At 44.9% G+C, this 23,781-nt stretch overlaps 1 long non-coding RNA gene across 1 annotated transcript in view; it reads left to right on the top strand.

The window, feature by feature from the left end:
* LOC134911588 (uncharacterized) overlaps positions 1 to 23,781 on the top strand; it is a 106,393-nt gene that overhangs the window by 19,106 nt on the left and 63,506 nt on the right. The window contains exons 2-3 of the long non-coding RNA XR_010176701.1: positions 10,052 to 10,207; positions 13,527 to 13,651. This is a non-coding gene — a long non-coding RNA (uncharacterized LOC134911588). The remainder of the gene's footprint in view (positions 1 to 10,051; positions 10,208 to 13,526; positions 13,652 to 23,781) is intronic.

Genomic DNA, 23,781 nt, shown 5'->3' on the forward strand with positions numbered 1-23,781 from the left:
TCCTCCCCACAATTAAGCAATAGTGCACTGCACAGCACAATCAAGTTCAACAATAACGGAGAGGACGCCAGCCACGTCCTCTCCGTAACATTTCCAATGCACGAGTGAAAATGGCGGCGACGCGCGGCTGCTTATATAGAATCCGAATCTCGCGAGAATCCGACAGCGGGATGATGACGTTCGGGCGCGCTCGGGTTACCCGAGCCATACGGGAGAATCCGAGTATGGCTCGGACCCGTGTAAAAAGGGTGAAGTTCGGGGGGGTTCGGTTTCCGAGAAACCGAACCCGCTCATCACTAGTTAAAACCCCATGAAAATGGCTTAGCGGCCATTTTCACGGATTTCTGAGCATGCGCAGTAGAGAAATCTCTGGGAAAAGGGCTGCCACACCATTTTCCTGGAAATCTGCGCATGCACAGTAGAGCCTGAGCTCTCTAGTGCTCAGACTCTACAGCGCCCCTGCAGAGAGGAGGGGACCCGTACGGAGGAGGCTGCACACTGGCCTACTCCTCTCTTAAAGCGCCCCTGCCTGTGATAGCTCAGACTGGCAAAATCACAGGGCAGCACTGTGATAAGCAGCCTTTTGCCCAACTTTTTCTGCCCCCTGGCAGAGAAAGCTGTGCGGGACCCGGCCAGTGTGATCAGCTCTGTATGTCCGATGGACACACCTTTAGAAAAAAAAAAAGTTTATAAAATAAAAATGATACTTACCAGTGCCAGGAGCCAGGGATCAGTGCTCAGGTGAGTGCTGCCGGGAACCGGGTCCTCCATGTGCTGCATGGTGACCTCTATGCAGTAAAGTAATGCTGCATGGCAGCAGCTCTCTTTACAGCATCGGGGGTCACAGCACAGAAGCAGGATCTGGCGCCCAGCAACCTCCTGGAGCAGCAGACAACGGTTCCTGGGACTGGTAAGTTAAATCCAGGGGGAAGGCTCTTTTGCGGCATGGGGATAGTAGTGATGGGGGGCGAGATCCCGGTGGCAGTGGTAGCGATGGATGGCGGCACATGCGCAGCAGGACATTGGGGTATTTTTTATGAAAAATACCTCAATGATGCTGCGGAGAGGCATCACAGGGACAGAGCTTGCTGTCCCTGCATGTGATAATTGATACATCCATGCGATGTACTCAATTATCGCATTGCGAGTTTGGATGATTTTATCACCAGTCATCTGCATCATCAGATGCGGATGGTGATTTTTCAATCAGATCGACAAATGAGCTGACTTTCTATACCTTGCCTCCAGAACTACAGTTAGGTGTTCACAGTTTTCCCTGAGCAGAGAAGAGTGAAGCAAGACATATCTCCCAATGGAACCTGCACATGGGATGAAGAACCTGATTCATGTTTGTAAATAAAGCAAAAAAGCAAGCAACTGGGCAAAGTCATGTTGCACTGCAGGTGGGGCAGATGTAACTAAGGGGTAAATTTGCTAAGATGGGAGTTCTATTATCTCCAATGTTTTCAGACCTGCGCATGATCTGTGCTGCACATGCACAGATCTTTGTGATGACGGTTGCAGTGCCACCCAAAAAGTTGACCCTGTTTTCTGACTGTGCCTGGGCAGTTGTCTACGTAACTCAGAAGACCAATGATGCTGCATCTTCGGACACAGCAGGCGATCACAGAAGCCAGCAGGAGGCATCTATTTCCACAAGACACCTCCTGCAGAATTAGCATATTATTGCACAGCCGCTGTTTACAAAAATACAGCTGCTGTACTACTGTGTCCATCTCTGCATCAGGCTTACAATTTTACATCTTCAAAAACAGACCCTCCAGCAGGGGTGTATTGAAAGAATGGGACCCATGTTCAGAGGCGTAACTAAGGTAGGGTGAGTGGGGCACGTACCCTAGGCGCCTTGGCAGGCCCAGCAGAGGGGGGGCGCCGGCGGCGGCCAGGGCACCATGCCCCACTCGCCCCCGTCACGCCGCAATGTGAGGGGAGGAGAGCGCAGCGTCTCTCCCTCCCCTCACCGCCGCTGCCAGCACCAGCAGCGCTGCCAGCACCAGCACCAGCAGCGCTGCCAGCACCAGCAGCGCTGCCAGCAGTGCTGCTTGTGTCCGGTCTCCGATGGCGTTAGCCAATCAGAGCTTGCGGACCAGCTCCTGATTGGCTGCCAGTCCGCGAGCTCTGATTGGCTAGCGAACCGGCGCCACATAGCTGCCGCCGGAGACCTGGAGCGGTGAGGGGCAGGAGAGGTGCTGCGCTCTCCTCCCCTCACATAGCACAGACACGGGAAGGAAGCGGTGAGTGACCGATGGGGGGGCATTGTGGGGCATGTATCTGGCACTGTGGGGCATGTATCTGGCACTGTGGGGCATGTATATGGCATTGTGGGGCATGTATCTGGCACTGTGGGGCATTTGTCTGGCACTGTGGGGCATGTAACTGGCACAGTGGGGCATGTAACTGGCACTGTGGGGCAATGTAACTGGCACTGTGGGGCATGTATCTGGCACTGTGGGGCATGTAACTGGCATAGTGGAGCATGTAACTGGCACTGTGGAGCAATATAACTGGCATTGTGGGGCAATGTAACTGGCACTGTGGGGCATGTAACTGGCACTGTGGGGCAATGTAACTGGCACTGTGGGGCAATGTAACTGGCACTGTGGGGCATGTATCTGGCACTGTGGGGCATTGTAACTGACACTGTGGGGCATGTATCTGGCACTGTGGGGCATTGTAACTGGCACTGTGGGGCATGTATCTGGCACTGTGGGGCAATGTAACTGGCACTGTGGGGCATGTATGTGGCACTGTGGGGCATTGTAACTGGCACTGGGGCAATGTAACTGGCACTGTGGGGCATGTAACTGGCACTGTGGGGCATTTTCAGTGACCACACCCCTTCTGGTACATGGCCACACCCCTTCTGGTGTGTGGCCACGCCCATTTTTGGGTGGTTTTTTTTTTTTGGGGGGGGGGGCACTGTTCATCTTGCCCTGGGCTCCAAAAACCTTAGTTACGCCTCTGCCCATGTTCAGTCTCTGTCTGAGCCCACTCCTCTCTAGCCAGGACTAGCAGTGCATTAGTGACTGAGCACTCTGTGCCAGAGTCTACTGCGTAAGCAGGTCTCTGGGAAATGGCGTGGTGGCTCTGATTCAGAGCTAGGCCAGCACTGAGGACACAGGCTCCAGTTTGCTACTAACAAAAAAATTAATGCGATAAGGATATCTGGATATTCCTAAACGCTGGCAATAGATACTCTGGGATCACTTTGCACAATCAATGGCACATTCAAGATTAGGATATGTATTATTAGTATAATAATTGTACATTTATGGGATTCTCCCATATTTTACAAATCTACAGTTAGGACACCGCTCCTGCAAGTAGAAAACACCCCTGAGGAAGTCTGTATAGACGAAACGCATTGGGTGATTGTCTTAGACATAGTGAGCGGATAAGCTGTCACAGGAGCTCCCCCTGGCTGGGGTGGACAGCAAGTCCTATTAAGATCTCATATCCCACGAATGTCAAGATAAATGTAAGAGTCATACAAATGCAATTATATAAAAAAGATTTTTAATAAATTTCATCAATTTTACAAAAGAGATGGACTAATAAGTGATTTCGTTGTCTGGGTGACTTTGGTGAGAGAGTTTTTTCCAGAAAATACCATACCGTATTGCTGACATCCAATCTGAAGGAACAATAAAAGACATTAAATCCATCTGAGCGCTCCCCTTACAATTTCATTTCATATATGTATATATATATATATATATATAAAAGAAAGAATACAGTGTGAGCGCAAACCAGGTTATAATGAAGTCCTTCTGTGGAACTACAAGTCCAAGCCTGATAGGCTGCTTGAATCATAGACTGAAGCTTTGCAAAGCTTCCCACAGTCTATCCGCACGCTGCCGATTGTATCAGCTGTCGTCCACCCTGTTCAGCCGTCTCCACACAGGGAAATGAAAATCTGGAAATATGGAATAATAGGGGGCGCCAATAGTGCATTAAAAGAGTTTACAGTTTATTAAAACATTGTATACCAACAAACAGATTCAGTGCGTACCAAAGAAGGCAGTATAACCACCGCTAGTACAATCGTATAAGAATAATAATGAGAGACGCGTTCACCACTGCATGCTGCTGGGTTTCACGTCCATCCACAAGCCACGCCCCTACGCATTTCGTCACTGGGACTTTGTTGGAGGCCCTTCTTTGGTACACACTGAATCTGATTGTTGGTATGCAATGTTTTAATGAACTGTATACTCTTTTAATGCACTATTGGCGCCCCCTATTATATATATATATATATATATATATATATATATATTATCCTGCGTGTGTTTCACTGGGGTCTGCTTGTCTGAGGGATATTATGGAGCATATTATCTCTCCCTCTCCTTTTTTCCATATCTCTCTCCCCCTCTCCTCTGTTAATGAGGGGTATTACCGTGCTTTGTAATGAGAACAAGGTTGGTATAGTTTTGAATTTTGTTGTGGTTTGTTTTTTTGTTTTATTTACTCTATTTTATTGTATTTTTTATCTATTTATTTACTTTTATTATTTTATTTATGTATTTATTATTACTTTTTTATTGTTATATTATATATATATATATATATATATATATATATATATATATGTTGGGATTTATTTTATTTATTTATTTATTTATTTATTTAGTGGGGGGGTGCTAAATTACTGCCTTACCCGGGTGCCGTAAATCCCAGTTTCGGCCCTGGCCAATGTTCCTGCTCGGCATTCCACAGCTGTTTTATGGTGTGATTGAAGATTTCTTTCAACTAAAAATTAGATGTTAGGATATTCCTTATAAAAGATCTCTCTGTCTGTAAGTTATGAGTTCTGCTTGATATGTTTCAGAAATACGTTCTTTCTTCAGATTCTTTCATTACCTTGTTTCATCTCAGTGGGTTTGTTTTTAACTTTCTCTTTTTTAATACATATTCTAGAAACAGTGCCTAATACAGATCATGTCTTTGTTGCAATGTGTTTTTGGAAAGATTAGAAAGAAGGAGGGGATACGTGAAAGGAGGATAATCATGACAATATACATCAGATGCTCAATAAATTGGAAAACTTATGTATATCAATGACTAAACACTGGTGGGATAAAATTAGCCTGCAGAAATATCTTGATGGCAATTTGATCCCGCGAGGTTTATATATATTAAAGACAGCAACATTTAATGATGATTCAAATTTTGTTGAGGAAAGGATTTCGGTGTTTGATAATTGTTCAAAGAATTTAATGTGTCTCCTTATTAGGAATAGAGAATCTAAAGTGGCCAAACTAAAATTGGAGATTGAAAGGGTACAAGAATCTCTGAAATCCTTTGCTGGGTATGCAGGGTTTAAGGAAAGAGAAAACAAGGTGAATAAGAGGGTTGAAGAATTTTAAAAATCCTTGATTGATATGAAAGATGGAAAAATGAATAGGGATAGGGAGGCTTATGCTAAAGGTTCAGTAAGATCATTTAATAGGAAACAGAGTAATTCTCCACAGTACCAACAGGAATATATATCTAGAGAGAGACCAAACAGAGTACAATTTCAGGATAGAAGTAAGCCTAACAGGTCTGGTCAGTTTGATAGGAATAGACAATTTTCATCTGAACAGTATAATAGGGGGGAATTTAAATCCTAAACAATGGAAAACAGGTCAAACCAAGGCATCTAATTATAATAGATTTGAGGTCTTTGAGGATCAATATGATGAGGCATATGAAACACCAAATTGGAAAGGATAGAGACAAGATAGGAATAGATGGGGAAGCATTATACACCAGTGACAAAACTATAGACGGCAGTTGCGTAACTACCATGGGTGCAGGGGGTGCAACTGCTATGGGGCCCGAGAGGCTTCAAGGACCCACAGCTTCCATTGTACCCAGTCACGGACTGCCTCCGATGTTCGCCACTCCCCTTTCACATACCCCTGCAGTTGTGTGGAGGATGAGGCGGGGAAGAGGGGTGGAGGCCTTACTGGCATAGACTCCGAGCACCTGCAGCAGTGCCGTGATTTGCGGGGATTTAGAGGGCAGAGCCTAATGCTGCAAAGTCCCACTCTCATCAGAGACCTCAGCTGTAGCAGGTAATGCTCTCTGCCCCCCTCTCTCTCTCTCTCTATCCACGCTCTCTCCCTGACACTTTCTATCTTGCTACATTCTCTCTCACTGACACTGCTTGTCTCTCCCTCAGTGCTCACTCAATTCCTGACACTCACTCTCTCTGTCACTGTCTCTCCCTGACACTGTGTCTCTCTCTCCCCCTCTCTCTCTCGCACTGTCTATCCCTCTTTCTTTGATTCCTTGACACTGTCTCTCTCGCTGGCACTGTCTCTCTCCCTCCTTTTCTGACACTCTCTCCCCCTGACACTATCTCTCCCTGATCATTTCTGTCTCTCCCTCTCTCTATAACACTATCTCTCTCTCTTGCACTCTATCTCTCTATCCCTCTCCTCCTGACACTGTCTGTCTATGCCCCTCTCTCTATCCCTGACACTGTCTCTCTGTCCCTCCCTGACACTTTCTCTCTCCCTGGTACTGTCTCTTTCTCCTTCCCTCTCTCTTTCTCCCTGATACTGTCTCTCTTCCTGGCACTGTCTCTCCCTCCAACTCTCTCACCCTGGCAATGTCTCTCCCTCCCTCTCTCCCTGATACTCTCTTTCTCCCTGGCACTGTGTCTCACTCCCTGATAGTGTGTTTCTCTCTCTCTCTCACGCTCACTCTCCCTGTCTGTCTCTCCCTGACACTCTCACTCTCTCTTGCTCCCCCTCTCTTTCACTATCCCTCCCTCCCTGACACTCTCTCTCCCTTTGACACCCTCTCTCTCTCCCTGATGTTACTATCTTTGTATACAGGGGAGAATTCGAATATAATTGGGATGAAATAAGAATTAATGTTTGATATTGATTATAGAGATCCGTACTTAAATTCTAAGCAATCTGACTAGATTGCTTAGAACTTAAGCACGGATCTCTCTGTGTGTATGCCCCACAGCGATAGCGATGCGCAGCCTTGCACATCACTGTCGCCGGTGCTAGATTGGCCATCATGCAGGCTCAATCTAGCACATCGCTCATTTCACCGCTGGGTGAAATGAGCGTCCCCCCTCCCTCGCTCAGCACACATCGCACTGTGCTGAGTGGGGGGAGAGATGTGTGCTGAGCGGTCTATGCTAGGTCGCTCAGCACACATCTCCGCCCACATCTCCCTCATGTGTATGGCTCTTTAGTGTGGATGACGAATCAAATCTTCTGATAAGGGAGGTGGGGTAGTTGTGTTAGAACAAAAAGACTACTTCTATGAAGCCCATGGACATTTAGAAGATGGAGAATTGTATAAGCAAATTGTAGGCAATCCCACAGTATCCTTTCAAATTAAATTGAGAGGTTTACTGATGAGAGCTATAAGTAATGGAGCAAAATCGAAACATATAAGTTTTGTTTGTTTTTAACCCAGTGATACCCACATATTATTATTTACTGAAAACACATAAATCTCTTTGGTGTCCCCACCTGGGAGACCAATAATATTTTCTTCACTTAAAAACAATTTGTCTCATTATGTTGATTTCTTTTAACAGATCTTTGTTAATAATTTGAAGTCATATATTAGAGACACGGCACATTTTATACATGTACTTAATCAAGTAAAATGGAACGGGATTATTATTTAGCTACGGGTGATGTAGAGTCACTAATATACTGCATGATAAGAGAATGGATGCAGTAGGGTATTTTGTTTTTTGATGCACGATATTAGTTGCAATTACAGGGGGACTGCAATTGGAACTCGGTTTGCCCCGCGTTTTGCCAAACTACACATGGGCCAGTTTGAGGAGAGGCATGTGTGGGGTGGTGGACTCAGGCAGACTTAGTCCTATATTGTCATTTTATAGATTATTTATTTTTTATTTGGGGTGGAGGTCAAGATTCTTTGTTTTTTTTAAATGGATTAAATGATAATGATTTTGGAATAAAATTTACATAAGACAATTATTTATTATTTAGATATTGCTCTGAAAGCTAGAGGTGATATTTTAACAACTACAGTAAGACATACATTAAAGACGTTTTTATAGAAGTAGCCATCTCCAAAAGTGGAGGAATAACATTCCAAAAAGGCAGTTTACTAGGATCAAAATAAATTGTTCATCTAGGAAGATCTTTGAATTGCAATCCAAAGATCTTTACCAATCCTTTATTGAACAGGGATATCTTAGAAATTGATAGAATCAGCATATACTGTAAAGAGGTATGTAATTTGGATAGGGGCAGTTTGTTGAATAAGGAACATAGAGGTCAAAACAATTTGGAGGATAGATCTATTTGCTTCATAACTAAGTATACTGTAATTCACTTCCGCAGGTGATAAGAAATATCTTAAAGAAAATCTGCCAGCTACTGAAGGTGGATAAATTACTGCATTGATGGATGGGAATATAAATAAGGAGAAAGTGATTTTTTTCGTTGGATGGATAATTTAAAGTTAAAATTGGCACCTAGTCATTATAAGAAACAACAGTATAAAAAGGATTGACAGTATCATGGTTACCGGTTAAACCTCCAGGATTTCACAGATCTGGAAAAGATAGATGCACCAAATGCTTACACAGTGAATGTAAGGAAACAGTTTACTTAATTTGCCACTAAAGAAATATTTAAGATAAAGGAGTTTATTAATTGTCCCTCCTCATTTGTGATATATTTATGTTGGATGAACCATGTGAAAGATACATGTTAGGTTTATGGAACATAAAAGAAAAGAAACATATTGAATTGTCTTTCTGCTCATATCTCTGGTTGTCCATATAGACTAAAAGAAGTTAAAATAAGAGGTATAGAGCAGGTGAGGGGAACCAGTAGAGGAGGTGACCAATTAGTTTAATATGTATGTGAGATTCCTCGATCTTCAGATTAAGAAAATTAACACCCCAAACTTAAAATGATATAGTGGAGCTAAATAATATTTAATGTGGCAAATTAATAGGAGTTTTATGTGTTGCTTGCTATGATGCTATGGTAGATGGGCTATTATAAGGCTGTAGCCTCTTGTTCTGAACTATAGATGGAATATAGGAATACGGGAATGAAATGCACTGCATTGTATATATGGGAGTGGAGTGAATCTCTAATAGAAATAAGTATACTTGCATATAAGGAAGCTCAGTGAACCGCTACTGAAATTCACATAAGTGCGCATGTGCGACTATCATAGCGAGCGGAAATGGGCGAGTCCCATCTATTTGAATTTGGAAAATGAGTGAATGCAATATACTTCTGAAGAAGCCGCTGAAGGAGTAGGAGGGGAAATGCACTCAGTGTGTGAGTCACCCGGAGTAGGTGACTTTACGCTGAAGACTCTCTGATGGATATGTCTGCAGGTGATGTTTGAATTTAAGCGCACCTGGTGGATGGATAAATCTATGGTCTAGTAAGATCTTGATCTAAATCTATTGCACTGAAAAAGGATGGGCGGATTGAGCAGCACCGAGGAAAAAATCGGATAGTAATATAAGGAGATTACTATGAATGTGCTTTTCAGCTTTTAGCCACACATGTGCGGTGAACTATAGCTAAATTTACTGTATGCTGCACTACAGTATATTTAATATTGTTGCTTGCATGAACCTGCTCATGAATTGTGTATATGTCAATGCGTGACACTGGGAGAAAAAGGCATTCGGTTAATCAAGCTCTTTGTAGTTCAGATTGATATCATTGGGTTACTAACCATTAACGTAAAACTGCATGCGTTGGAACACTAACAAAGATACTGCTACATGGTTGCCAAGGTTGTAATCAACAAAGCAAGCTTTCATGGGAAATTATCCATATGATACAAAAAGGCAAACTGAAAGCTGTATGTTTGGAGAAAGGTATCTTGTTACATTGTGGCTATAATAAAGCACGGACAGTAACTTAGTGTTATAAGGTGTGGGATATTATAGCTGGGTTAGAGGAACAAACATACTGTATATGATTGTAACAAATACATTTTATGTGGTATTTTTTTCATTGTTTTTATATGAAACACTAGCCGTGTGTATGTTGTGTTTCAGGGAGACATGTACTAAGCAGTGATAAAAGTGAAGAAGTGAGCCAGTGAAGAAGTTGCCCATGTCAACCAATTCCATACGTATTAAAATAACAGAAACGTATTGAATAAAAAGAGAACTCATTGCCTTTCTGCACATATCGCTGAAAGGATGAGAAAGGTGAGCACTCCAAATAATTACAATTGTGTAGACTTATGAAAGAAGCCTTTATAAGTGTACCACTACATAGACACATGTAAGCATATTAACGAACCATTGAACAGTTTTTGTTTGTGTTATTACATCAAGAATAGAAACTAAAAAAGTGTATTAGCATTTTATTGTTTCCCACCTCCATACGAGAACAAAAAGGATCACATTGCCACCAATAAAGAAATAGAATGGACATTGATCATCATTTGGTAATACAGGTTGAGTATCCCATATCCAAATATTCTGAAATACGAAATATTCTGAAATACAGATTTTTTTGAGTGAGACTGAGATAGTGAAACCTTTTTTTTCGGATGGCTCAATGTACACAAGCTTTGTTTAATACACAAAGTTATTAAAAATATTGTATTAAATGACCTCAGGCTGTGTGTATAAGGTGTATATGAAACATAAATTAATTGAGTGTGTACTCATACTTTGTTTAATGCACAAAGTTATTAAAAATATTGGCTAAAATTACCTTCAGGCTGTGTGTATAAGGTGTATATAAAGCATAAATGCATTCTGTGCTTAGATTTAGGCCCCATCACCATGATATCTCATTATGGTATGAAATTATTCCAAAATACGGAAAAATCCGATATCCAAAATACTTCTGGTCCCAAGCATTTTGGATAAGGTATACTCAACCTGTATATTTGCATTATTACAGGTCTGTGCTGACCTTTCAAAGTATAATGGATAGAATTCTAAGGCCCCATAGACAGTATGCTGCTGCTTATCTGGATGACGTAATCATCTATAGTCCTGATTGGCAGTCTCAGTTACCCAGAGTACAAGCAGTTTTATACTCTATCCGTAAGGCAAGACTGACAACCAACCCCCAAAAATGTTGTCTAGGGATGAAAGAAGTAAAGTATCTTGGATACACTATTAGCAGAGGTTTAATAAAGCCCCAACTTAATAAATTGAGGCAATCCAAAATTGGCCACAACCCCTAACTAAGAAGCAGGGTGTTATAGAAGGTTTTTGCCACCATTGTAGTAACACTGACAGTCCTAAAGCAGAAAAGTGTTTTCAGGAGTCGCAACCCCCAGGAAATGTCTATTTCTGCTAAACAGACTTAATTAGAGTTTGGGATTTTAATCGAAGCCACAAATGGGTCCCTTGGGGTGTGGATGTAAAAGAGAATGGAGGGCTCCATCCACGAGGCCCATTTCAGGTGTTTAGGCCTTCAGACTGAGGGCAGACAATTGAGTGCCCGCACCTGTAAGAGGCTGGTATAAGCTGTGTCAGGGCATGGCTCAGGGTTTCATTAATGTGGAAAACAGGCAGCAGGCCTGTTATGCGACACTGAGATTAGCTGACTGTAAGTACTGTGCATATGCCTATGTTTGTGGTAGGGCATATGTGAGAGGGAATCTATGCTGTTTACTTTTTACTGTATGTCTTGTTTTTGTGCTACACAATAAAACTGTGTGCTGTTTTCCTAGCTACTGTTTGTTTGATGGTGCCCATCTATCCCAGCAGAGGGCACCACTATTTTATATATATATAAATTATATAATATATATAATTTTTAGACACACATCTGGTAGCCCCATCTTCATTTTTTTGGTTTGCTGCTCCACTGTAGCATGACGGTCGAAACTCATGCACCTTTGTAGCCGACATTCCCCTTCATATCAATACCACGTGGCGCTCTGCAGTTTCCATGCCGGTTATTCACAATGAAGTCATTTGTCCAGTCACGATACATATTTACCACAGCAGCACACGACCAGTGCATAAACTGCACTGTTTCAAAGATACTGCCACCCTTACCCCGAAAGCTGATAAGCATCCTTTTTTGCAACTCGGATAAGTTGCTCCTTTTACCCAAGATGCAATGAGTGATATGTGTGCAGATGGACTATCCCACATCTTATATACAAGACAGGCCAATGCATGGCTATGCGCTCCCGATGTTAAATGTAGGAGAGGAGGCAGAGGCATCGGAATGGGGGGTAAGTGGGAAGGCAAGGGGTCAGCAGGCCCCCCAAACATGTCAGAGGCGCAGGCTTGGGGAGGAGGAGCACTTATAAGCCTTCAGGTCACCGAGGAGACTTTGACTTCAAAACTTTGGTGCCGCAGCGTGCTGCCCTGTGTCCTGTCCAGCCGTCTCTTCGCGTAAAAAAACTCATGTCGACCTTTGGTCATGTTGACCTTGCTCACAGGGCTGCCACTAGAAATTGTGGGGCCCAAGACTGAAAAAATAGGCAGTGCCCCCCCCCCCCCCATTTTGCATATATAGAAAATCAAGCAGAAGGGTGGCTAGGGACTTCTTGGTTTTTGTTTGTGTTACTTATGATGCATCATCGCATTCACATGACAGCTGAGCCAGCCCCGGGCCCCCTTCTCGGAATCACAAAAAAACACACAAAAAACACATACTTGCCTTTCCAAATCCATCCTGAGTCCTCCTATCTGCTCTCTCTCTCTCTCTCCCACGCTGTTCCTGGCTGTCCTAGTTCTTCACCCTCGCGTCTCCTCTTCACTGACGCGGCATGACGTCATGACGTCACGCTGTGCCGCATCCAGAAGAAAAAAGCTTTATTAAACAGCAACCTTCTACTTGCTGATTGTGATCGGCGGCGGCGGGCAGCGGTCGGGCAGGCAGGCAGCCCGCCGCGATGATAGCTGCACAGTGACAGTGCATTGCCAGTCTCAGCAGAAGGGGAGCGGTGGGCGGCGGCTGTCTAAATGACAGGTGCCACCGGGATATGAAGGGCAGTGACAGTGTAACCGGTAGCACTAGCAGCCAGCCAGCCGCGGTCAGTGTCACCGGTGGTGGCGGCCGCCGGGCCCGGGACGACTGTACACAGGGCACCCCCTTGATGGCGGCCCTGCTTGTTCATGTCAACCTAATACCTGTGTCGAACTATTTTAGGTGTCGACGCAGTTACTGTTGACCAATAGTGGTCGACCTGCATACTGTCAACCTAAGTGTGGTTGACCCTATGGACCACACCCTATATATATATATATATATATATATATATATATATATATTTATTTATTTTTCAAATGCTGAGAGAAATCTTAGTGATTACAAACTTTGACTGCCAGTGGGTGTGTTTGTCTCCCCATACACATAGCCTTATTTTGCCACCATGCTGTAAAGCACAATATGCCCAGTACATCTGAGCCACACTGAGTAGTATAGCAATAATGACTTTGTTTAAATTTTGCATCTTATTTGCATCATCGATGAATCAATACACCATTAACTGAGATGCTTTTGATGAGTAGCATACGTTTTTTTTCTTTACATTTTGCATTGTAGTCGCATTGCAGTTGTAGAGCAAAGGCAGTAACAGTGGGCCAGAGAGATGCTGTGCTGCGACTTCAACCACAGAGGAATTCATTTGAAATATGTATAAAGTTGCAGATGAAGCACTATTGAACAAGGTATGAAAAAAGCCACAGTCACTGCATCATAGCAATTTGAATACAGATTCAGACTCATTTACAAAATACAATGTTAACACATGTACATGGCATCCTGACTTTTAATATAAATTATGACCACAAAATTCAAACAAATGACAGGAACATCACTCATAACCTTCACTTAATGCAAGCTACAGTATATGCAGACAATAAACAAAACATGGCCTACAATGAATCATTTTTCCTGTATTCAGGCTTGCCAACCTACAGTATATATTCTATTGACGCCAACATTCCCTAGTCTATAACTAAACACCCCTACATCATCATAAATGGGCTATGAGCCTTATTCATAGTTGTTAGTAAACTAAAAATAGTTAGCAATTGCGCAAAACCATGTTACACTGCAGGTGGGGCAGATGTTAAGGCCAGAACTGACGGGAGAGATGTATGCTGAGTGATCTTAACACAGATCGCTCAGCACACATCTCTCCCCCCGCTCAGCACAGCGCAATGTGCTGAGTGAGGGGGGGATGGGACGGGGGGATGCTCACTTTACACAGCGCTGAAGTGAGCAACCTGCTAGATTGTGGGCTCAATCTAGCACCGGCGATAGCGATGTGCGGGGCAGCGCATCGCTATCGCTGGTGGGCATACACACAACAGATCCATGCTTAAAATCTAAGCAATCTAGTCAGATTGCTTAGATTTTAAACACAGATCTCTCCGTGTGTACCCCCCTTAACACATGCAGAGAGAATTAGATTGGGTGGGGTGTGTTCAAACTGAAATCTAAATTGCAATGTAATGCAGTCAGTATTTACCCTGCACAGAAACAATATTACCCACCCAAATGTAAATCTGTGTGCACACGTTATATCTGCCCCACCTGCAGTGTAACATGGTTTTGCACAATTTCTAACTTTTTTGGTTTGCTAACAACTCTGAATAAGCTCCTATATCTTGGAACCGAGAGCTGAGAGTTTTAACTGTTATATTCATTGATTTTATGTCAAAATTTATTAGAGGTAACTGTTTACACATTGGAAACATTTTCACTGTTGTGCAGTGTTACCTGGGCTCACCAAAGATGTATTCATTTCTCATTGCATGCTCCTCAGGAAAAGTCCTTTCCTTTAACAGTGATTTTGTTTCTTTCACATACCATTATTTTTTTTTCCATATACTGTACAATTGGTGTGGCATTTACCAGGATAAGTGTGTGTCATTTTTTTATTAATTTAATTTTGGATGAATTTGCACTTTAAAATTGTTTCCCTCTCTTCTCTTTTCAAACATACCTAAGTGTTTGAGGAATAATGTGCAACTGTAACAAACTAACCAAGGGATTTGCTACCTATTGCCTTAAATATGAGGTCCATTTTTATAGGACTCCATACACTGAGCTAGAGGGTTAACCCCCAAAGGTGGGAATGATTTAGGGTCTGTTTGTGACCTACGCCTACAGATTATAGGCTGTAGAAAAGGTATTTTGAAGCAAGGAAGGTGGGCAAAGGTAAAAGTATTTTACCGCAAAAATTGTGTCATTACTCTTGATGTAGATTGTAGATTATGTTAGTACCATATCAGTTGAAACCTTGCTATTAAAAGTGTATTTATTATTTGAATGCTAAATAAGACCAGTGCCAAGGTTGAACATGCTCCTACTTACAGTATGCCTTCTGCTGAGAAAAAATCATGGTTTTACAGTCAGCAGCAGGAACAGGAACTGACATTTTAACTCTTCTTTATTTGATGAGTGCATATAATCACATCAACTATATCAGTGTCACAATTTGTATATATATATTGGTAGTGTTTTATTAAATTGCAGTTCCAGCCGTGCCCCTTTTAATAAGCATAGGCATGTAAATGGGTTCGGTATGGATTACCGGCAGTGGAGTGAGTGCTAAGAGTCCCCTAGCGGGCTCGCTGCACTCGCCACGCTGAGGGCTCGGTGGCTCGCTACACTCGCCACAAGATCTATTCCCACTCTATGGGTGTCCTGGGAATAGCCTTGTTGCACCAGGATTCCGGCTGATGGCATCATCGGCTGTCGGGATTCTGGCAGCCGGTAAATTAAACGTATTCTATCTAAATGGAGTATAACTGAGGATTGATGTGTGGAAACGCGGGTGGCAGATATGCGTATATTTTGTGTATATTTTTTATGAGCTCATCAATTTTAGATGTGTTTTTTGAAAAAGCTAAAACTGGTCCTATTTTTTTTATAAGTTTGTCTGTAGCTGATCGGGCAAAATCATAACTATAAGTATAGCAGTTTAGCTAAATGCTTGTTGGCCCTGAACCCAGAAACACTTGATAAGGTTCTTTCCATGCATACTGAATTAGTTTTGCTATATTGGTGAAAATGTCATTAGTAAAGTCTTTAATGGGGTTCTGGTTTTTCAGTTTCCTGAATGAGTTTTGAGGTTTTTTAAGTATTTTATCTATAATGACTTTAAAGTAAGAATTACGTGAGCGAAAAATAATATGTTATAATAATATGAATTTTCTGGATTTAGAGCAGGATGTGAGTATTATGTACAGTATGGTTGGAAGGTGAATATAAGAAAACCCCCTAGACCACAGCCTCTGCATATTTTAACACAACCGCTGTGTACAAAGACTCATGGGTTGTGCTACATTGTCCATCTCTGAATCAGGCCCAGATTTAGTGAAACATAGCTAGAAATGGAGGACACTGCACAGTGGTATAATCTGGGTAATATGACTAACAAAAGGGTCTTTGTAAAATTGAGTCATGATGAGCTTCTTAATTTATAGAGTGCCAGCATATTACAATGAGCTTTACAATTATGAACACAATTCTAAAGTCAGAGGCATCACTGTCACAGGTGACACCCAGAGCGGAAAGGAGGGAGTGGGTAATGCAGTGCACATGGCGAAGCCGCTCATTGGGGAAAAAAGGTTCATGGTCTCATGGGTAGGGGGCGTGGCCTCATGGGTAGGGGCGTGGGCTTACAACCTGAACTCCGTTTTGTTGCTTCGGGTGTCCCGGGGTTTGCGGGCTGCACCTGGGGACCTGTCTGTGCAGTGCTGGCTCCTGCACAGTGAGAGGAGCTGAGTGCTGCACATAATGTCACAGTGCAGCACCCAGGTCCTGTCACTGAAGAGGAGCTGGCACTTTGGTGTCACCCCCTCGGCAAGTGACACCTGGGTGAGGGCCACAACCCCATTATGATGCCACTGCTAAAGTAAGACTGGGTATTAACAGAGAAGCACTGGTGTATTTATAATGGGTACAGTGTGTGTGGTGCACACGGGCCCCCCAGGGTCCAGGGGGTCCCATATTGCACATCCTGCACCCATGATGTTTAATACTTATCCTCCGGTGCCAGCATATTACAATGAGCTTTACAACTGGGAACACAATACTAAAGTCAGAGGCATCACTGTCACAGGTGACACCCAGACCGGAGGGCAGGGAGGGGGTTATGCAGTGCACACAGTGAAGCTGCTCGTTGGGGGAAAGGGTCGTGACCTCATGAGTATGGGGCATGACCTCGCGGGCAGGGGTGTGGCCTCATGGCCTGATCCTCCGCTTTGTTTCTTCGGGTGTCTCGGGGGTTGCGGGCTGAACCTGGGGACCAGTGTGTGTGCAGTGCTGGCTCCTGCACAGTGACAGGAGCTGGGGGCTGCACATAATGCACCCGGCTCACCGAAGAGGAGAAGGCACTTTGGTGTCACCCCTCGGCGGATGACACCTGGGTGCGGACCGCACCCCCATTATGATGCCACTGATAAAGTAAGATTGGGCATTAACAGAGAAGCACTGTGTATTTATAATAGATACAGTGTGTGCAGTGCAGACGGCCCCCAGGCTCCAGGGGGGCCCACATTGCACACCCTGCACCCATTATGTTTAATACTTACCCTCCAGAGTCCAGCAGTGCAGAAATTGCTGGGAAAATGGTGCAGCAGCTATATTTCTGGTGTTACACGCATGTGCAGTGGGAGAATCACTGAGAAAATGACCACTGTGTCAATTTTCCAGAGACTTGCGCATGCGCTCTAGGCTTTTCCCTAGTGACCCTAGTGCCTGGAGCTATGGCACTGCTGGCTAGAGAGGAGGGGGCCCAGACAGATCCAGCACATGGGCCTCCACCTCTCTAGATATGCTCCTGCAGAGAAGTAAGAAGGTTCTACTTGCAAATTTACAATCTACAGGGAAATAGAAATTTGACATATAGTGGGTTGTAATATGGGCTGCATGTAAATGATTGTGGCCTCTCACTGTCTCCTGTTAGGGAACTCCAACACTATGTGTGTGAGACCCCTAAAGCCAGTGAGAGGGTCTTCTGCCAATAACAGCTTTTCCTGTTCCCTTAAAGCTGTATATTCCCACTGGTACTTGAGATGCCACCTGGACCTAAACCTCTAGCAGCAGAGGCTCACACAATAGGCTGGAGACTACAAGGTAATAAACCTGGTGTGTAGCAGCTGGCAAGGAAAGAGTTATGCACTGGTTACAGGAAAATGATAACTGAAGTAATAAGGTGTTTGTTGCTGGTGAACACAATCAAGCGATGGTTAACTGCTTGGAAACAAACAGGTGTTGTATGTGTGCTGTGATTGAAAGCAGATTGCTGACAGCATGAACCTAGTTGCTGTTATGCACACCAGTGCCTGCAGGAAAGTACTGGTGTCAGAAATGTTATGCACTCCAGTGCCTGCAGGAATGTACTGGTGTTTGAACTGTTATGCAAAACAAATGGACTCACAGACAGACTGGGGAATATGACATAACGTACACAGAAGGTGATAGGGTAACAAAATACACACAAGGTGAACAGAGAAGCCCAGAGGCTAAGGAACTGGGTATCTCCCTTGTATTAGAACTGCTCAGATGGGAAAAGCAAGATGTTGTGTTTTAATACGTAGAGAACCCGAAATGCTGTTGCTAAGGGCAACAGCAAAACCCTAAAGGGTTACCAACGGGTGTGGCAGTAAACTCCTTGGTCAGAGATGGAATGATAGACACAAGGAGAGTCTCCACAATCCTAATTCTCACTTGCAGTGCACAGGTTCAGCTTACTGCCACTAAACTGACCCCTGACACCTAGCACAGTGAGACAGGATTAGACAGGCAAGTCTTAGAATACAGCCGCAAACTTGCTAAGTTCACAGAGTAGTAACAGAACCCCAGCAAGCTAAACGACTGACTCCAGTCTTACTGCTAGGTCTGGATTGGCAGAGTGTAATACCAAATCCCCAGGCCTATTTGCAGTAAGCAACAAACAAATACAAAGCTACACAGTACTGGTTAACTTTCAGGAACTGACTAACCAACAAAGATTCAGCAGCATCTGCTTACCCTGAGAAGAGGCCTTATAAAGCAGGTGCTGTCCACGCCCCACTCAGACCTCACAGACTGTGAGCACAAAAACCAGCACCGGATCCCCTGCCGTGCACAGAGCCTATAACCACTGCACAGCTAAAGACCAGAACCGGAGTATCAGCTGCGCTCAGGTTACTCCACTAGCACTTGTCTCCCGGTTGCCATGACAACGTGGCAGCACAGGGCAGGAGACCCTAGCAGTACCCCCCCTCTGACGAGGGGTCAAAGAACCCCTACCACCGGGTTTATCGGGGAACTGCGTGAAGAAAGAGCGTATCAGTCTGGGGGCATGAAGATCACAACTGCGCACCCACGACCGCTCCTCCGGGCCATACCCCTTCCAGTGCACCAAAAATGACAGCCGACCCCGAACCACCTTGGAGTCAAGAATCCTTTCAACAACAAACTCCCTCTGGCCACGTATCAGAAGAGGGGAAGGTCTTCCACTGGAAGAAGGATTACTAATCGCCCGTTTTAAAAGGGAACAATGAAATGTTTTATTGATACCCAAAGAACGGGGCAGATCTAACTGAAATGCCACCGGATTGATAACCCTGGTGATCTTATAAGGGCCGATGAACCGGGGGCCTAACTTATGAGATGGCTGTCTCAACTTCAAATTCTTGGTAGACAACCAGACGAAGTCTCCTAATTTGAAGCTGCAGGGTCTTTTCCGCTTATCAAAAACCCTTTTGGTCACTAATGACACAGACACAAGGGCTTTCTTCACTTTCCGCCAAATACCTCTAAGGACCGAAACCACAGAGGAACCACCATGCGTGGAGTCCAGGGGGTCAAAAGAATTGGCCTTAGGATGATGCCCATACACACAAAGGAAGGGAGAGATCCCTGTAGCAGAGTGAGCCGCGTTGTTATAGGAAAACTCCGCCATGGACAGATGAGCAACCCAGTCAGTCTGACACTTGGAGACATAACACCTGAGGAACTGCTCCAAGGACTGGTTCACCCTTTCAGTCTGCCCATTAGACTGCGGATGGTAGCCTGACGACAAGCTGACTGAAATCTGGAGATCGGAACAAAATGCCCTCCAGAATTTGGCCACAAACTGGGATCCGCGGTCAGAGACCACATCAAGTGGCAACCCGTGGAGATGCACAACATGCAGCATAAATAATTCAGACAGGCGTCTGGCCGATGGCAGCCCAACCAGTGGAACGAAGTGCGCCATCTTCGAAAACCTGTCAACGACAACCCAGATGGCTGTCATCCCCGAGGATTTGGGCAAGTCCACCACAAAATCCATTGAAATGTGGGTCCATGGCTTAGATGGGATAGAGAGTGGATGTAATGGGCCAACAGGAACCCCTCTAGGAGTCTTATTTCGGGCACAGATGTCACATGCCCGAACCCACTGATCCACATCCTTAGCCACCGAGGGCCACCACACCGCCCTAGATAGCAACTCCCGAGTTCTGGCAATACCCGGGTGACCTGCCGACTTCTTGGCATGGAATTCCAGGAACACTCGCTGTCTTAACCTAGGAGGCACAAACAAAAGACCTACCGGAAGGTCTGGAGGAGCCTGCTCCTGTGCTCTAAGGACTAATGATAAGAGGTCCTGGGTAATGCCCACTTTAATACATGATGGGGAAACAATGGGCAACGGCTCCTCGGTGGTCTCCTGGATTGGAGCAAAACTCCGCGAGAGCGCATCAGCCTTGATGTTTTTTGACCCAGGGCGATATGTTATCAAAAAATTAAAGCGAGCAAAAAGCAAAGCCCATCGTGCCTGCCTGGCATTGAGACGCTTTGCTGACTCTAAATATGCCAGATTCTTATGGTCAGTGAGAATTGAGACCACAAACTTAGCCCCCTCAAGCCAGTGTCTCCACTCCTCGAGTGCATCCTTAATAGCCAACAATTCCCGGTTACCCACGTCATAATTCATCTCGGCAGGCGAAAATTTACGGGAAAAGTAAGCACAGGGATGAAGGCGATTATCAGACACTCCCATCTGAGAAAGCACTGCCCCAATACCCATCTCAGAGGCATCCACCTCCACCACAAAAGGACGCTCTGGATCTGGGTGTCGCAGCACCTTGGCCGAAACAAATGCCCTTTTGAGACGGGCAAAAGCCGCTTTAGCCTCACAAGACCAGTGAGCAACATCCGCCCCTTTCTTAGTGAGTGCCACCAAGGGCGCCACTATAGACGAAAATCCAGCGATAAATCGTCTATAAAAATTCGCAAAGCCCAGGAAACGCTGAAGCGCCTTCAAACTAGTGGGCTGCACCCAATCCAGGACTGCCTGTACCTTGGAACCCTCCATTTGGAAACCTTCTGGGGAGATAATATATCCTAGAAATGCGATTTGTTGAACTTCAAATTCGCACTTCTCCAGCTTCGCCCCAAGCCGGTGGTCTCTGAGTTTCTGGAGGACTAAGCGTACATGCTTCCGATGTTCCTCCAGGGAATGGGAAAAGGTTAGGATGTCATCTAAGTATACAACTAAGAATCTATCCAAATATTCCCTGAGCACATCATTCATGAAATCCTGGAAGACTGCCGGGGCATTACAGAGCCCAAAAGGCATCACCAAATATTCATAATGCCCTGAGTGGGTATTAAAGGCAGTCTTCCATTCATCCCCCTCTCTTATTCGGATTAGATTGTACGCACCGCGTAGGTCAATCTTAGAAAAAATGGTGGCAGTACGAAGCTGGTCAAACAAGACCGAAATGAGAGGCAGTGGGTATGAGTTTTTAATCGTGATACGGTTCAATTCCCTGAAGTCGATGCAGGGTCGCAACGAACCGTCCTTTTTACCCACGAAGAAGAACCCCGACCCAACTGGAGACTGTGAAGGTCTGATAAATCCCTTAGCCAAGTTCTCCTGAATGTACTCTGCCATAGCCTGAGTCTCAGGACGTGACAGGGAGTACAACCTGCTCTTGGGAAGCTTAGCATTTGGCAACAAATCAATGGCACAGTCATAGGGGCGATGGGGAGGTAGTACCTCTGCAACTTTTTTGGAGAACACGTCCGCAAAATCTGCATAACACCCTGGCAATCCTGGCAAACTTAGCTGCGAGAGCCTGACTGGAAGGCTCAAGCAACTCCTGAAACAATCAGTACCCCAACTAAGAATCTCCCCAGAGACCCAGTCAAATTGAGGATTGTGGGCCCTTAACCAGGGTAACCCCAACACCAATGGGGCAAAAGTACAGACAGTCACATAAAAGGACAATTTTTCAGAGTGTGTGGCTCCAATAAACAAAGAAATCTGGCTAGTGCAAGAGGTAATTTTACCTTGGGATAATGGTTCCCCGTTTAACCCACAAATCTCAATTTCCGATGCCAAGGGTACTAAGGGAACAGAGTGTTTCAGGGCGAATTGGCGGTCCATAAAAACCCCGTCGGCCCCACTGTCCACAAAGGCCTCAGTCTTGACAGTTTGACCGAGGATCTTCAAGGTCACCGGAATGATAAAAGTCTTCTTGGGAAATTCTGACTTCTGGCCTGACAGGATATTTCCCATCACCCTCAGGCCCTGAAGTTTTCCGGCTTTTCTGGGCATGATACTACCACATGACCTTTATTCCCACAGTACAAACACAACCCCTGCTGTCTCCTCCGCGTCTTCTCACGCGAGGAGAGGCGGGTAGCCCCAATCTGCATAGGCTCCTCGGAAAATTCCTCAGAGTCTGAGGTTCCCTTGGGAAGGAAGGAAATCTCAGTCTCCCTTTCAAGCCTACGCTCTCTCAGCCGTCTATCCACCCGGATGGATAACTGCATGAGCTGATCCAAGCTATCAGGCAAGGGATATTGTACCAGTTGGTCCTTTATCTGGTTAGAAAGACCTCTTCAGTACTGGTGTCTCAGGGCTGGGTCATTCCACTGGGTATCATGGGCCAACCTCCGAAACTCCGTACAGTAAACCTCAACTGGCCTTCGCCCTTGCTTAAGGATCGAAATCTGAGCCTCGGCTGAGGCCGTCTTGTCAGGGTCATCATACAACATGCCCAGTGCCGTAAAAAAAGCATCAACACTTTTAAGCGACGGACAGTCAGGCTGCAACCCATATGCCCAGACCTGTGGGTCTCCTTGCAGCAAGGAAATCACTATGCCCACCCGCTGAATCTCCGACCCAGAAGACTGAGGCCTAAGCCGGAAGTATAGCTTGCAGCTCTCCTTGAAACAAAAGAACTGCGAGCGATCTCCAGAAAAACGATCCGGGAGATTTACTTTCGGCTCCTTAACCCCTGCAGGTGCTGCTGCTGCGGGAGCTCCGCCAGCAGCCTGGGAGGTGTGCATTTTAATGGACAAATCATTAAATTGTCGAGTCAGGACCTGCACCTGATCGACCACCTGTTGCAACATATTTTGAGGGGTATGCTCCATATTCCCACAAAATTTCAACAGGAGTATTAGGCTGCTGAATATGTTATGCACACCAGTGCCTGCAGGAAAGTACTGGTGTCAGAATTGTTATGCACTCCAGTGCCTGCAGGAATGTACTGGTGTTTGAACTGTTATGCAAAACAAATGGACTCACAGACAGACTGGGGAATATGACATAACGTACACAGAAGGTGATAGGGTAACAAAATACACACAAGGTGAACAGAGAAGCCCAGAGGCTAAGGAACTGGGTATCTCCCTTGTATTAGAACTGCTCAGATGGGAAAAGCAAGATGTTGTGTTTTAATACGTAGAGAACCCGAAATGCTGTTGCTAAGGGCAACAGCAAAACCCTAAAGGGTTACCAACGGGTGTGGCAGTAAACTCCTTGGTCAGAGATGGAATGATAGACACAAGGAGAGTC

Source organism: Pseudophryne corroboree, chromosome 4 (genome assembly GCF_028390025.1).
Source record: "Pseudophryne corroboree isolate aPseCor3 chromosome 4, aPseCor3.hap2, whole genome shotgun sequence".
Lineage (NCBI taxonomy): Eukaryota > Metazoa > Chordata > Amphibia > Anura > Myobatrachidae > Pseudophryne > Pseudophryne corroboree.